Source organism: Callorhinus ursinus, unplaced genomic scaffold (genome assembly GCF_003265705.2).
Source record: "Callorhinus ursinus isolate GAN/ISIS: 27379988/994484 unplaced genomic scaffold, GSC_fseal_2.0 scaffold9, whole genome shotgun sequence".
Classification (NCBI taxonomy): Eukaryota; Metazoa; Chordata; class Mammalia; order Carnivora; family Otariidae; genus Callorhinus; species Callorhinus ursinus.
In genome coordinates, this window is record NW_027397071.1 from 18,231,600 (window position 1) to 18,244,931 (window position 13,332).

Here is a 13,332-nt window from a genome sequence, read left to right on the forward strand (position 1 = left end):
TCACTGTGATTATAGATCAACCTAATTTCCTTACCAAGAATATTTAGTTATCTTTTATCTCTCTCTACTTTCTCTCCACCCTGAAAAATTTTTACAGGTTGTGACTTATAATTTTTGGATTTTAAAACATGAATTAGTAATTATGGCTATAGACCAGATTTCAAGATACCACATGGCAGAAGTTCTTAGAGAGGACCTTGAAGATCCTAGCCTAATACATAATCCTAGCAAGGTCTTTTTTGAAGACACGAAAAACCAGAGAGGTTAAGTGGCTGGCCAAGGTCACAGGGTAAGTATATAAGGGCTACAAATCTAAGGCAACAGAAACAATTTTGTAAAATTTGGAAAAATTGTCATAGGTAGGTAATTGAATAAGATAAAGATAGAGAGATCTCTTCTTACATGTAACTCAACTCTACTCTGAGAGAAAAGAATGTATGGGAAGAAGAAAAAGTTGCCACAACATCCACATTGATATGGATTAATTTAGTTCCTACACTAATCATCCTCCACTTCATAAATAAGACCCCCATTTTGGGTATCAGAAATATGGAAAGGAACAAACAGACTGAATCCTGGGGTGGGGGAATATGTCTTTTGCTTACTTTCAGATCTTGTTATTGAGAATGGTAGTTTTCAGTAGTAGAGATATTCTTTAACCTGAAAAATTTCAGTAACTACCATGGATAAGATCTTAGAAACTGTCTCAAAAATTATCACAGTGTATGAACAACTCTTTATCTGATGGCAATACTCATTTACCTTTAGCATTCACGTAAGATAATAAAATCTCTTGAAACAAGAAAATCTCATTGCTTTTATTTTGGTTTAGTGACAAAAAATTTTTGCCCTTCTGGATTTCAAATCTGTCCTCCTCACATTGGAGAAGAAAGCAATTTGGGGGACATTTCTCAATATGTTGCTATTTTTCATGGAGAACTATAAAGTTTGGGACTAATGATGAAAAATGTTTAAGTGTAAAAGACCGCAGGAGACATTTTCTCAGTCAATCAGCATCCAAGTGATACAATCACACGGAGCTTTCTGTATAATTTTCATGTTGAAGTGTCTATTCAAGCTGATTAGAGAGGATTTTCTATAAAATTTAGAGGACTTTCATAACAAAGCATTTATTTTCAAATAACATGATTTTGAAAACATTCTGTTTTTTTCTTTGGCAATACTAGTCTCTCAGTGTTTCTTTAGTTCAAAGATTTCTGACAGATAGGAAAACCAAAGTTTTTTTTAACCCCACAGGTGGGCAACAATCCTCTTAATGCAGCCATTGTCCTCATGGTTCATTTAATCTAATATATGTGAGATTTCCTCCTCGGTAATAATATATACTTATGGCCTCTTTTTGCTGCCTAAGGAGTGAATTAAAAATCAATATTGTTTCTATAAAGATACATTGGCTCTAAGGAAATACGAACAAGCAGGGCATTTTGAAATTATTTGGAAATTCAGGAACATGTGGTTAGGCAAAAGTCAATAGTAGATAAAACCTCTCTTTTTAATAGATTTCAGATGCTGGCAATACATAAATACATATCAAGCCAAAACCGTTATAATTTTGGACCCCAGATGGAAGTTGTTTATGAACAACTAGAACAGTCAGTTTATTTATAGTACAGAAATCAAACACTTGAAAAACAAAAAGCAATTACTGTATCTCCAACCGTGTAATGACCATGTTAGACAGAAGAATCACAAATTTAGTTTCATCATTCTTAAATCAGAAGCTGGATTGTAGAGATTATGGCTGTGTCTGGAAAATTAGAGAAAATTAACACTTTCGAAATTACAACACAAAAAGACAATTAAGCTACTATCATTGTTCTCCAGAAAAATAAAGTTCCATTTTGGAGAAGACATAAAAGTCATCAGAGAAATATTAAAATAAAATTAATTAGATGACAACACATTTTTCTTTTTTTTCCCCAGATTTTATTTATTTATTTATTTGAGAGAGAGAAGGAGAGCACAGAGGGAGAGTGAGAGGCAGACTCCCCGTTAAGCAGAGAGCCCGACATAGGACTTCAGCCCAGGACCCTGAGATCATGACCTGAGCTGAAGGCAGACGCTTAAACGACTGAGCCACACAGGAGCCCTGACAACACATTCTTCTTTTTTCTTTCTCTCTTCCTTCTATGGTAGGTATCTTCTTATACCCGCCTTTTGTTTCCAATTTTTCCTTTCTTTCACAGTCACTATTTCTTTTTTTTTTTAAAGATTTATTTATTTATTTGAGAGAGAGAGCACAGCAGGGAGGGGCAAGGGAAAGGGAGAGTCTTTTTTTTTTTTTAAGATTTTATTTGACAGAGAGAGACACAGCGAGAGAGGGAACACAAGCAGGGGGAGTGGGAGAGGGAGAAGCAGGCTCCCCACCGAGCAGGGAGCCCGATGCGGGGCTCGATCCCAGGACCCTGGGATCATGACCTGAGCTGAAGGCAGACGCTTAACAACTGAGCCACCCAGACGCCCCTCACAATCACTATTTCTATCCCTTTTTATTATTCATTCATTTTTCTCTTTATGCATTCTTTTTAGTTACCATGTGATCTGCCACTATTCTTTTCCTCCCTCCTCTTCTCCCATCCTCCCTATTGGTTTCTTTTCAATTCTTTCTCTTTGTGTCTGCAGAAATAAGACCATTGGAAGGCTCTAAGGAAACAATTTTCTGTTCAAAAGAAGGAAGAAGCTTCTAAATCAGAGCATGAACTGAAATGGACATGAACAACTTTTCTGGTAGTGACCCTCTCACTTTAAGAGATACAGAAGAAGAAGATGAAGAGCTGCTTATCTGGAAAGTTGTAGAGAAATCTTACATTAAATAGAAGATTGAACTGAGTGGCCTCTAAACTCCCTTCCAGCACTAAAATAATGTTTCTATAATTCTGTTCCTTGATCAGAGCAGGTCAGGGAACCTCCTCTGAGGCTGCCCCCACCCAGCAGGGTTCACAGAGTTAAATGATCATTCATATCCGGTTTTTACCCCTTTGTTTGGGAAGGTGGGAAAATCTTTTTCCAGGACAACTGAGCAAGTACTTGATTGTTCTCAGATTAGTTCCATTTTCTTTCTGTTCTGCTTTTCCATTTCATCATCAATCTTCCTCTTTCTTCTTTCCCTTGTTTTATTCTCTTTTTCTTGCCACGCGCCCATCTCCTTTGCGTCCTCCCCCTTTTCTTGCTCTGTTCTCTTTTCATCTTTTCCCCTTTATTCCTTGGCCCATTCTTTCTCTTCCATTTTGCCTTCCTATGCTTGCCAGAGAAGGCTTGCTTCAGGACTTGGCATTCAGTCCCAAGGCTTAGAAGCTCTTAGTCATTAGAGAAAGGAAAGAAGATACTCTCCGGTCTCTTTCAGAAACAAAGATGACTCCTCAAGCCTCCCTCTCTCCTACCTGTCCCCTTCCCCCTTTAAATATTGATGATATCACACTAGCAGCCTACTAATGTAACTTTGGCTGGCATTCTGCAGAGGCAAGCGGAGCTGCAGGTCCAGTCATAGGTAAGAGACTTTAGACATCTTTTCCTTCTATCTGTGACTTGCTCTTCTGCTGTGCCTGCATTTCAAGCTTGCCAAGGACAGAAAAACCCATTGTGTGTCAGTAGATTTTCTGCCTGGGGAGAAGCTCCACTTCCCACATGAGCTGTAAATTTTTCTGGTGCTTAGCAGCAGGTGCATAGGCTACTATGGCAGCAGGAGGAAAGGTCAGGCCCTGTTCATCAGGAGGGGCAACCACGCAGCCAAGATTCTAGGTTTAGATGTCTCCATGTTTCTCCGGTGGAAAAAGAAGCACAAATGTTGCCTATTCACACCCCATCCTGATGAGCTAAATCCATGGCTACCTTGCTGGCTTTCTTGGTGGTGCCCAGAATAAAGGCAGTGTATTTTCTGGATTCTAGTGCGGCGCCATCAGGTCCTGGAGAATTATGAAACAGCTGAGTGCTTAAATGTGCACCACTTAATTATGTGCCACATGTAATTTCAGAGCAGTTCTATTTATAGTGAGACTTTATTTTTAAAAAGGCTTGTATTTCAGAGTAGGAGGCGATGCAAATCATTTTAGGCCCTGTAATGAGGCTTAAAATGTGACTCAACAGAGCTGTAAAATTGGCCAGTGCTTCAAATGGGTCACATTCAGATCAAGATGGTAAGGAGGACATTAAAGGCATCAAAACAAACCCAGGATGCAAAAATTTGAGACTTCTCTTGGTCTGTGTATTGGGTGTATCTGTGTGCATTTTGTCGGGGGTGTGTGCGTGTGTACGTTTTAGGGAAAGGTGATTATTTATTAGTAGTTAAGATGGAGAAGAAGTCAGAGGAAATTCAGGACACCTAACAGAAAGTCGAAATTTATATAAACATCGAACAAGGTCAGATTGAGTCAAATGAATATTCAGGATGTAATTCCAAGTGGGAAAGACATAAAGGAGATGTAAGTGTGAGAGCAGGGCAGGAGTAAAGCTTCAGAGGGCTCAAGTGAAGGAGGGGGCTTGTCTGGGTTGTCAATTACAAAACAACAGCTGGGGAGAGGGAGATCTCCTTCACTAAGGCCAAAGTGTGTGTGTGTGTGTGTGTGTGTGTGTGTGTGTGTGTGTGTGTGGTGTGTGTATGCATGTGTATATGGTGTAGAATATGACTAAAAAATGATCCCCCTTTTTTTCCTTCACTAAGTGAAGAAAAGATTGATTAGGGTTTGTCATTAATTTGGGGGGACCTAGAAGTGTAACAAAAAGTACATTGGCCTGATCTAAAAGTGACTGTAGCCTCCATCAACTAATGAAGCATAGCAGCTCCTTTTCCCCTCCTCTGTCCCCAAGTGGTACACACCCTGCCCAGAGAGATTGACCTCAAGCTCTCACACAATTCAACTAGAAACATAGCGATCATGCACACCTTTAAAGTTGGCACATACCCCCGTAACTGGTTGACTCAAAGACGACGTCTGTGCGGGAAGTGGTGGTCAAGGGGCATCTGTAAAAACACTCTCATGATAATCAGTTGATGGAATGTTTTGCTTTTTCTGGGCCTGGTGTTCTATTGGGGAAATATAGCTGCAATATTTCTCATCTTTTCTTAGCTTCCCTTATACTTATTTCCTACTCATCTGTGCATCTACAGCCAGCCTTAATCCTTACACCTACTTTCAGGCACAAGCACATTTCTCTCTTTTTTTTTTATGTTATGTTAATCACATTACTTCATTAGTTTTTGATGTAGTGTTCCATGATTCATTGTTTGCATATAACACCCAGTGCTCCATTCAGTACATGCCCTCAGGCTAACCCATTCCCCACTCGCCTCCCCTCTAGAACCCTCAGTTTGTTTCTCAGAGTCCATAGTCTCTCATGGTTCGTCTCCCCCTCCGATTTCCCCCTCTTCATTTTTCCCTTCCTACTATCTTATTATTATTTTTTTAACATATAATGTATCATTTGTTTCAGAGGTACAGGTCTGTGATTCAACAGTCTTACACAATTCACAGTGCTCACCATAGCACATACCCTCCCCAATGTCTATCACCCAGCCACCCCATCCCTCCCACACCCCACCACTCCAGCAACCCTCAGTTTGTTTCCTGAGATTAAGAATTCCTCATATCAGTGAGGTCATATGATACTTGTCTTTCTCTGATTGACTTATTTCGCTCAGCATAATACCCTCCAGTTCCATCCATGTCATTGCAAATGGCAAGATTTCAGGTTTTTTTGATGGCTGCATAATATTCCATTCATTATCCATTCATCTGTTGATGGACATCATGGCTCTTCCCATAGTTTGGCTATTGTGGACATTGCTGCTATAAACATCAGGGTGCATGTACCCCTTTGAATCCCTACATTTGTATCTTTGGGGTAAATACCCAGTAGTGCAATTGCTGGGTCGTAGGGTAGCTCTATTTTCAACTTTTTGAGGAACCTCCATACTGTTTTCCAGAGTGGCTGCACCAGCTTGCATTGCCACCAGCAGTGTAGGAGGGTTCCCCTTTCTCCACATCCCCACCAACATCTGTCGTTTCCTGACTTGTTCATTTTAGCCATTCTGACTGGTGTGAGGTGGTACCTCATGGAGGTTTTGATTTGGATTTCCCTGATGTCGAGCAATGTTGAGCACTTTTTCATGTGTCTGTTGGCCATTTGGATGCCTTCTTTGGAAAAATGTCTGTTCATGTCTTCTGCCCATTTCTTGACTGGGTCATTTGTTCTTTGGGTGTTGAGTTTGATAAGTTCTTTATAGATTTTGGATACTAGCCCTTTATCTGATATGTCATTTGCAAATATCTTCTCCCATCCTGTCAGTTGTCTTTTGGTTTTGTGGACTGTTTCTTTTGCTGTGCAAAAGCTTTTTATCTTGCTGAAGTCCCAGTATTTTATTTTTGCCCTTGCTGAGAACACAGGCGGCAACCTTTTCGACCTCAGCCGCAGCAACTTCTTCCTAGAAACATCGACAAGCACATTTCTTAACCAAGGGTGAACTCTAACTCCTCCATCTCACCCACATCCCCACTCCTTGTGCCATTAGTCCCCACTCAGTGCTCTCACACTCACTGTGACAAATATATGTCAATAGCAGGAAAAAAATCTTTTGCTGCTAACAATAGCCAAGAGATGAAATAAATGTATTTTCAAATTCGAATACAATACACTATGAAAATAACAATGAAAAGATTGAATTTAATCCAAGGATCCATGGCAAAATATCTCCTTTTGAATTAAAAAAAAAAGTCAGTACCTTTAGATGTAGTTTCAGGGCCTAGGTTGCTATTTTGAAAAGATTGAATGAAATCTTGTGGATTGATATTAATTAGTTAGTTCCTTACTATTTTTTTTAAAGACTGATGAAAAGGAGTATGAATCTGAGTATTAGTTTGTAAATTAAATTATTGTCATAAATATGATCATTAGCAACGAATGATACTATAATATTAAGAATTACTACTCATAATAATAGTAGCATCTTATTTATTTATAATAAATTCCATGAGGGCAGGGGTTGTGTTTAATAGTTACTTAATAAGTATTTATGGAATGCTAAATGTTTTTCAAACATATGCTCTCTTGGTCCTCTTAACAATTCAAGGATCCATCTCATTAATGCTTAAATCTTTTATGTGCATGGTACTGCAACTGCTAAATAGTAGAAATTTAGCAAATATTTGTTGGCTGAGGGAGTAGTGTAGGGCAGGTGTTAACATCTGCTACATGGATTCAGAACATACACCTAGGCGTGACCATCAACAGATATGCCACAGCCTTCTCTAGGGAACAAATATCATCGATCCCTAAGATCATATATTTTACATTAAATATAGGTAAACTATGATTCTAGGCCAATCTCGGATTTTGTTATTGATAAGTCTTTCTCTAGACAATCCTGGAAAGGTAGAGTTTTTTTGGTACTATTCATATATTTATGAGCACTAAGATTGGAGAAGACATAATCGGCTACCAAGAAAAATTCTGCCTAAGGACCAACATCTAACAAGTTTGGTGTTCATACTTGGAATGATTCATCAATCTTGCTATGGATTATTGTGACACTGCGTGGAGTTTCTGATAATGTTTGCTTAAGTGAAGAGTTCCAAATAGGTTTGAAGTTATATAAACTATTGATAAACATTTCTGTCATCCTTCAAAGAATTCTCAGAGGAGATGATGGTGCCCCTGTAGGAGCAGTGATGAGGACAAACACCCGGGGACTTGCTGTGTGAGAAATCTTTTTGAGCCCTAGTGTTTTCATCAGCAAACCTGAGCCTGAGGAAGTAAGAAGTGTACTGCCTACCTTAGGTGTAATTGTGAAGGAGACAGTAAGGCACTTTATAAACTAGGAAGTGCAGTATAAAAGTCGGTTGTTATTATCTATAAAATAGAGGTCACAATTACTCAACTATCTTTAAAAGTTGGTTTGAGAGTCAAATGAGATAGTGTGGAAAAATTTCTAAGGAGGACAAGATACTTTTTAACTGCATAATGAAACTATTATTAAAATGTCCTCTTCAAGGACATCAATATCTTTTTCTCATGACTAAAAATGAGGGGTAGTTCTTTCTACAGAGGTTGATGGCACCATCACAAACAGAATAATGATCACCATTACATGTTTGTTGATTGAGTGCTACAAGCTGCTTCTCCAGTATCAATTCTTTGTGAACCAATGGACATGATATAAAAAAATGCCATCAGAGTTATAAAACCCACATGTCAAATAAGCTACCTGTTTTCTCAGGGTCACTTAACAATTTTAAAGAGTTGCTAACTGCAAAAGCTCTCTCTTTAGAACATGAATCATTGTAATTAGAACTTTGGAAATAGTAAGGTAGCTAGAATGATGAATAAAGCACAGTTGGAGAGTTTCAAGTATGGCAGTTTGTGTTTTCTCTAAGGCTTTTCTTATGAGAAATTGGGAAGTCAGAAAGTATCTCTAACAAACATGTCATAAGAAATCCAATTGCATGTCAGTGATTCTTTAGCAGTTAGAAAGTCCTTTCATGAATAGATCTCATTTTGCCACAAACATAAACAACAAACATTGGTTTGATTATACAGTATCTACTTTCATAGCTTCCTAAGTCAGACTAACCCTCCAATCTTGAGAAGCAAGGATATGTCACTGTTTTTGTAAGTAATGCCTCCATGAACTTCATTGGCTCTGAGCATGTTATAAAGAACAGTTAAAAGAGAATCTATTTTGTTTTCCTATTGAGGGGTTTCTGCAAGCAGTAGGAGAAGGAGAGACCATGTTTTGGACTGTAGCTGTAGTCTCCCTATGCTACCTTTTCTCACACAGTGTCCCTTCCTTATTAGACTTGGCAGTAATAGGAGAAGTTGACTTTCATACTGTCTTCCTGACACACTGAGTTCTATGGTTAACAATAAAATCTGTGTTTAAGACCATGGACCCTGTGGACACAAATATGGCATAATAGATAAAGAGGTCAAGTGTCTGAAAACACTTTTCTTTAACAGAGAGCCTCCGTCTCTGCTACTGGTTTCTTCTAAAAGCAGCATTCAAGGGACGAAGAATACCTTGCTTCTTCAGATCTGAGGAACAGGGCTTCAACTTCCCTTTTGAATGGCTTTCTGAAAACAGCACAATCTCAACTAATTGTACAGTGCATAGTAATTATTTTGCAAGTGAACAAGATTCCTTTGTGTGCAAACTACATGGAAGCAGGCAAATTTAGACAGACAGTATTATTAGAGTTAATGATATTATGTAAGGTTGATTTTCTTTTCTGGGGCTTAATTCTTTTAGGTAATACCCTGTCACTGTTCCTTCACCCATTCAGGACAATTTCTGAATTGATTCCTGTAATAACTCCTGGTTCAAGCAATTGGTAAATCTCATAACCTACCCCTGACACCTCTAATTAACTATTTTTACCTTTGAATCCTTGTTTTGGAGTGTCCCGAAAATCTTATTTTTCATCAGGGATTTTATTGGATCCATTTTACTGGGTCCTGAGCTTTGTTAATTCTGTTTTTCCTAAGATTCAATACCTTCCCCAGATTCTTTGTTTCCCAGTCCCTTCGTTATTACTTTTCTCCACTGTGCCTTTTTAGGTTCTCTTCAAGCCCACTCACCTAACCTACTTGAATCCATCCAGAGGTTGCTTTTATACCCATTGACAATTGCAAAGTGATTCCTTTAATATGTAAATGACTCTGGTCAGAACAAGCTAAAGATATGTTTGCAGTAGGGTTAATGAACATATAGGGTACCAACATGCATCACTCCGAAGGGAGAACATTTATTTCTATTTATTTGTGTCCTTAATTTCTTTGAGAAACATTTCATAGTTTTTATCATACAAACCTTTATCTCCTTGATTAAGTTTATTTGTATGTATTTTGTTCTTTTTGATGATTCATTTTTTAAAATTTCCTTTTAAGATAGTTTGTTGTTAAAATATATAAACAACTGATTTTTGTATGTTGGTTTTGTATCTTGCTACTTTGCTGAGTTCATTCAGTAGTTCTAAGGTTTTGTGTGTGATATGTGAGTGTGTGTATGTATGTGGCATCTGTAAGGTTTTCTGCATATAGGATAATGTTATCTGCAAACAGATAATTTTACTTCTTCTTTTCTGATTTGGATTCCTTTTATTTCTTTTTCTTGCCTACTTGTTCTAGCTAGGAATTTCAATACTATCTTGAATAGATGTGTCAAGAGTTGGCATTTTTACCTTGTTCCTGATCTTAGAGGAAGCTCTGTTTTTCCATGTTGAGTGTGATTTAGTGTGAGTTTTTCATATATGATCCTTACTATATTGAGGTAATTTCCTTCTATTTCTAGTTTGTTGAGTGTTTTGTCATAAAAGAGTGTTGAATTTTGTCAAATACTTTTTCTGCATCTCTTGAAATGATACGTGATTTTTATCCTATATTCTATTAATGTGGTGTGTCATATTGATTGACTTGCATATATAGAACCATCTTTGCATCCTAGGGATAAATCTTTATTGGATCCTTATGTTATAGTATATAAAAAATTAACTCAAAATGAAGGAAAAACTTAAGGGTAAGACCTGAAACTATAAAATTCCTAGAAGAAAACATTAGGGAAAATTTTAATGACATTGGTCTTGACAATGATTTCTTGGATATGACACCAAAAGTACAGGCAACAAAAGAGAAAATAGACAAATAAGACTACATCAAACCGAAAAGCTTCTGCACAGCAAAGGAACAACAAATTGAAAAGACAACCTATGGAAAGAGAAAAAAATATTTGTAAACCATATATCAGATGAGGGGTTAACATTCAAAATATATAAGGAACCCCTACAACTCAATGGCAAAAAAAATAAATAACTCAATTTAAAGAAATAGGCAAAGAACCTGAACAAACATTTCTCAAAGAAGACATACAAATGACCGCATGAAATGTGCTCAACAGCACTAATCATTAGGAAAATACAAATTAAAACCACAATGAGATATTATTTCATACCTGTTTAGGATGGCCATTATCAAAATTACAGAAAATAACAAGTGTTGGGAAGGATGTGGAGAAATTGGAACCTTTATGTACTATTGATAAAAATGTAAAATGATGCAGCCATTATGGAAAATAGTCAGGAGCTTCCTCAACAAAATAAAAATGGAAATGCCATATGATCCAGCAATCCTACTCGTGAGTACTTATCCAATAGAATTGAAAACAGGATCCTGAAGAGATATTTGCACTCCCATGTTCACTGCAGCATTATTTTTAATAGCCAAGAAGTGGAAAAAAATCCTAAATGTCCATTGATGGATGAATGGCTAAAGAAAATGTGGTGTATAAATACAATGGAATATTATTCAGCCTTAAAAGAGAGGGAAATCCTGTCATATAGTGAATCTTGAGGACATTATGCTAAGTGAAATAAGCCAGTCACAGATAAACACTGCATAATTCGACTTATATGAGGTATCTAAAGTAATCATACTCCTAAAAACAGAGTAGAATGATGGTCACCAGGGGCTGCAGGTATAGAATTTCAGTTATGTAGGATGCAAATATTCTAGAGATCTGCTGTACAACAATGTGTACAACACTGTACACTTAAAAATTTGTTGAGAGTGGATCTCTTACTATGCATTTTTTTTACTACAATTAAAAAAAGAGAGAAGAAGAAAGAAAATGTGTTTCTTTATTTGACCTGAACAATAGATCTGAAACTGGTTGGGGTGGTGGTTGTTATTTTTGTTTTCTTTTAAAATCTGGGGTATGATTTATCCAGAACAAAAATTCTACTTCCAAAAAATTTTAACAATAGCAAAGTTTTAGTTCAAAAAATTTTTTTGGCTCATAAATGACTCCTTAGGGGCGCCTGGTGGCTCAGATGGTTAAGCTCTGTCTTTGGCTCAGGTCATGATCTCAGGGTCCTGGGATGGAACTGCATCCAGCTCCCTGCTCAGTGGGGAGCCTGCTTCTCCCTCTCCCTCTGCGGTTCCCTCTGCTGTGCTCTCTCCTCTCTCTCTCTCACTCTCAAATAAATAAATAAAATCTTTAAAAATAAATAAATAAATAAATAAATAACTGTAAAAGCTGACCTTCAAGAGGCTAACCCAGCTGTTTGTTGTCTAAAGGCAACATGGAAGCCGCTGGCTATTTGTACATCCTTAGGACAAGAACTGCTCCAAATCTCCCCCACCCTGAGGCAAGGGAAAAGTGGGGTGAGTTCAGGGCAGGAATAAATAAACACCTTAGTGCTATAATCACGGCTAATGGCTTCCCGCTGAAACTCCAGCTCCCTAGGTTGTCGATTGGACTCTACCTGTGTTAGGGAAATATAATAAAAAACAAAATCTTCTCTCAACTCAGAAATCCTCTCCCCAAAGGGAGTGGTGAAAGAAAACACTTTTATTATTGACTAAGCATTAAATCAGAATATAATGTGTATCACCGGCAATCTGGTAAGAGATTGTGAAGATAGAAAAAAATCTCCCCCTTTAGTACAGCCGAGTGGATATTGCCCATTATGTACATGTTTTCAAGCTAACCAGTGACAAGTCCTCAAGTAAGAGGATTTGGCAGCACACTTGTCACATAGAGTTCATCCTAAATTCTCCAGGTAATTGGGGTGAATGAACAGCTTTGGTAGCTAATTGGCTTTATCCAGAGGAAAAACAAACTTTCTGTTTTCTGACTGTAGGTAGTTTTGTTTTGCAACTTGGAGCAAGGCACCCCTGCAGTTAGACTTTTAAGGCTCCACAGAAACTGGGAGACAGAGGTACTATCTCCCTTGATGCTCACATCTCAGGGATGACCCCCCCAGGGCCTCGAGAAAGATGATCCCACGTTCTAAACTTGGTAAGAGGCCCATCTAGTCTTCAAAAGGATTTCTATATATTTCAAAGAGATGTGAAAACTCTTACAATGGTAAGTTTTCTAAGCTAAATGTTCTAAGAAAACTGAGGGTATAGAAATCCTGTCCCCCTCCATTTGAACAGGAAGAATTAATTTTTCAGATTTTTTTCAATTTTATTTTATGGTAATCACAATACATCATTAGTTTTTGATGTAGTGTTCCATGATTCATTCTTTGCATATAACACCCAGTGCTCCATGCAGAACGTGCCCTCTTTAATAGCCATCACCAGGCTAACCCATCCCCCCACCCCCCTCCCCTCCAACACCCTCAGTTTGTTTCTCAGAGTCCATAGTCTCTCATGGTTCATCTCCCCCTCCGATTTCTTTCTTTCTTTGTTTCTTTCTTTGTGTTTCTTTCTTTCTTTCTTTCTTTCTTTCTTTCTTTCTTTCTTTCTTTCTTTCTTTCTTTCTTTCTTTCTTTCTTTCTTCCTTTCTTCCTTCCTTCCTTCCTTCCTTCCTTCCTTCCT